Raw genomic sequence first — 3,432 nt, forward strand, 5'->3', positions numbered from 1 at the left:
TGGTGGCTGCACAGTGGGCAGAGCCCAACAGAACTGCGGGGGTGGTGCAGAACACAGAAAGGGAGAGAGAGACTTATCCGCCAGCCGGGGTCACTCGGAGAGAAATTGGCTGGGGTCCCAGTCTCACTCGTCTAGCGGGTGCCAGTTCCCAGCCGGGTTCCTTACCCCTCTGGCGCAGCAGGAGCTGGTAGAGCCGGTAAACCCCCTCCCTGGCCTGCCGGCTGATGTCCTCGTCTGGGTCACCGATGCACAGAGCCAGCTGTGCCACGTGGTGACCCATCCTGGGGAATTCGGCTGAGTTCTAATGGAAGGGAGAGGGAGAGGGGACTCCATCAGCATTTTCCTGTCAGCTCCCAGTCCCCCCTGGGCCAGGACTCTCCTTTCCCTCAGCCCCTCTGCAGGAGATGCTAGAGGATAGGAGCTAGAGCTGGATCCTTAATTCTCTCTGCCCGCAAGGGAGCCCGGAGAACAGGGATGTGGGCAGGGCCCTCCATGAGGATTTGCTTCCCCAGCTGCTCCAGGATGACAGGAAGGCAAGAACCTGGAGCATGCTCCCCTTAAAAGCGAGAGTCGCCACTTAACCAGGACAAGAAGAACTTGACTCAAGCCAGGCTCATTCTCTGCTCTGACTCTGCCTCCCCAAGAGGACCACTCCTAGCCCACAGCCCCTGCAGCAGCAGATCCTCCAGCCCGTTGGAGCCAGCCCCCCTACGCCTGGAGTCAGGAAGCTGGGCTCAGAGGCCACTTACGTCAAAGTCAGGGAGGGAGATGACGGACGTGAGCAGGGCCGCGCTGCTCCTGATGGCCCTGGCTCTCTCTTGTGGCACCCTGGACACGGTCCAGTAGTTAATGTGCTGTGGGGAAAGGAGGCAGCTCAGGATTGATGCGGGGGGTGCATGTGTAGTGCTAATGGCCCCCCCCCCATCCCAAGGGGGCTGAGACATTGCATGCGGTGGGGGTGGAATATCTGATTCATTGACTGCAGAGCTTTAGAAGGGGACTCTTGCCCCCAGGACGATGCTTGTATCCTGCAGGTCACAACTTGTCATTGTCTCTCTAGATTGGGACAATGCTCGGTGTCAGGGCTGGTCCCATCCTCCCTGAACTGCTGATTCCTGAACAGCTCCCCAGGAAGGAGACAGACCGCTCCCCCCCCCGGCTCTCAAGTCCTTGGCTGGGTGAAGGGACTGAGTGTGAGCACAATCCCCCCAGGAATCTCGGGGCCCGTCAGAGACAAGGGCTGATTCTCTGGGGGCCCTCCTGTTTCTCTAGGAACGAGGCTGTGGCTCTTCTCTGAGGACCATCTTCTGGATCTCCCAGGAGGGGTTCAGACTCTCACTCCCCAAGCCAGCCAGGGGCCCCATGGTTAGTGCTCAACACAACCAGGCAGGGCTCTGGCTTGAAGTCCCAGCTCCTTCCTCTGTCCTTCAAGGAGGAAAGGCCTGACCCTGCATTGCACTGACTGCCCTGACCAAGGATGGCCACTGGGGGCCCAGCTAGGAGGACAGACTGGAAAATGGATCTAAGAGTTAAGGTAAAATTGCCCCCACCCCCTCATCGGGCTCACCTCCAAGATGTAGTGGAGCTTCTCAGTGTCTGGAGTCTTTGCCAGCAGGTTCCCCAGCATGGCATCCAGAAGGCCTGGTATGACCCTATGCAGATCCTCCAAAACAAGGGAGAGCCATGGGTCAGAGTTAGGGAAACTGGGGCTACACCTGCCACAGGATGGGAAGAGGGGTCTCTGGGAAGCACTGGTGAGACCCCCAAACACATATCCTGGCCTCTCTCATTCACATCCCACTGCAGGCAATTAACAAGGATTCGGGCAGGATAACAGCTGGCTGATCTACCTGGACTTGATTGGTGTCCGTCTGCGTGCCCAGGGTGAAGACTGCGTGCAGGGTGGCTTGGAGGAGGTGGGTCTCCAGCTCCGGCTCCAGGGCAGGTGTCATGGTGCTGGCAAGAGAGAGGAGCCGGTATTAGACTGTGCTGTGCGGGGGTGGGACTGGCACCAACACGGACGTGAAACTGCAGGGAAATAGGCAGAGGCTGGCGAGAATGGAAACTGAGGCACTGAGCCAGGGAATGATAAGGCCAAGGTTTCCCAGACCAACAGTGGCAGGGCAGGAATGGCGCCTGTTCCCTGGACCCTGCTGCCCCTCCTGTATCTGATCCTGGGAGTCAGCCTCTCCCCAAAGCCATTGCAATGTGACTGGAGTGAAAAGAACAGAGCAGCCAGGAGAGGGAGTGACCCTTCCTGCCACCTCTGCCAGAGGAGCCCCCCTGGCTTGGGAGGTGACCTGGGAGTGGGAGGGGCAGTGACTCCCAGCCACGGGCGTGAGCAGCACCGGGGTTAGGGGAACCGGGCGGGAGGGTCTCGGTACCTGAGGTTGGCCACAGCAATGAGGGAGTTGGCCAGGATGGCGCCGGGTGGAGAGTTAGGAGGAAGCTCCTCAATGAGCTCCTGTGAGACGCAAAGGAGACAAAGGAGTGTGTGAGATTCAGGCCTCACTGACACTCCCCAAGGAGGAGATTACACAGCCAGCAGGATCCCCCCAGCTGCCTCCCGCTCCTCCAATTCCTGCCCACTAGTTCTCCCGTCTCCTCTCCCCAATCTTCAGCCCCAGCAATCCCTGCCCTCAGCTGCCCTCCAGCACCAGCCATCCCTCAACCATCGGCCCGGGGAGACCCCTGCCCCTCCCATATCTCTGTCCACCCTCCAGCTCCCGGGCGCCGTGTCTCGCTCACCACAATCCTCTCCGCCACAGCCGCCTTCGAGCAGTGTGGCTCCAATGTGTAGTCCCCTCTCTCCTGGGCAGCAAGGCACGCGGGGTAGATGGCGTGCAGGAACTCGAGCTGCTGCGCCTCGTCCTGCGCCCACCAGGAGAGGGGTTAGGGGAGAGAGAGCCAGTTAGCCAGGGACCTCCCTGCCCCAGCCACACCAGCTGCAGGACTTAGGCCTGAATGGGGGAGAGTGGGGACCTGCCTATTGTTCAAATCACCCACGACTCCTCCACAATCAGGGTCAGGAACTGGGACAGTGCCTGTGGGGGGAGGAGACCCCGGCTGGTGTGTGACAAACACCCCCATCTTGGGGGTCCCAGATCATGAAGGAGAAAGGTCCCCATTAGGGCCAAGACCTTCTGCAGGGGGTCAGGATGCTGGGAAGGAGCAGGACAATCTCAGTTCCAGCACAGCTGGGGAACATTTGTACCTTTTCTCGGGCATGGAGCTGCTCTCGGATGTTCATGAGAGCAGCCTCCTCTGTTATCAAGTCTACCCCTTCTTCTTTCTCCTCATCGTCCTCGGAGTCCCTGGCGGACGCTGCACCAGGGAGAGAAGGGGACAAGGTGACTCCTGCTGCCACTCGGGGGAAGGACAGGGGCATGGTGGGACAATGTGTCCCCTTCCCACCTCCGGGACATAGGGCAG

General features: G+C 60.0%; 1 long non-coding RNA gene across 1 annotated transcript; it reads right to left on the bottom strand.

Annotated features, from left to right (window-relative positions):
* Window positions 1-1,857: 1,857 nt before the first annotated feature.
* LOC113408068 lies at window positions 1,858-2,771 on the bottom strand. Its single transcript, XR_003899934.1, has 3 exons — window positions 2,749-2,771; window positions 2,385-2,464; window positions 1,858-1,956 (listed from the first exon to the last, which is right to left on the bottom strand). It is a non-coding gene; the product is annotated as an uncharacterized LOC113408068 (long non-coding RNA).
* Window positions 2,772-3,432: the final 661 nt, after the last annotated feature.

This window comes from Terrapene carolina, unplaced genomic scaffold, assembly GCF_002925995.2.
Source record: "Terrapene carolina triunguis isolate 2854851 unplaced genomic scaffold, T_m_triunguis-2.0 Scaffold721, whole genome shotgun sequence".
Classification (NCBI taxonomy): Eukaryota; Metazoa; Chordata; order Testudines; family Emydidae; genus Terrapene; species Terrapene triunguis.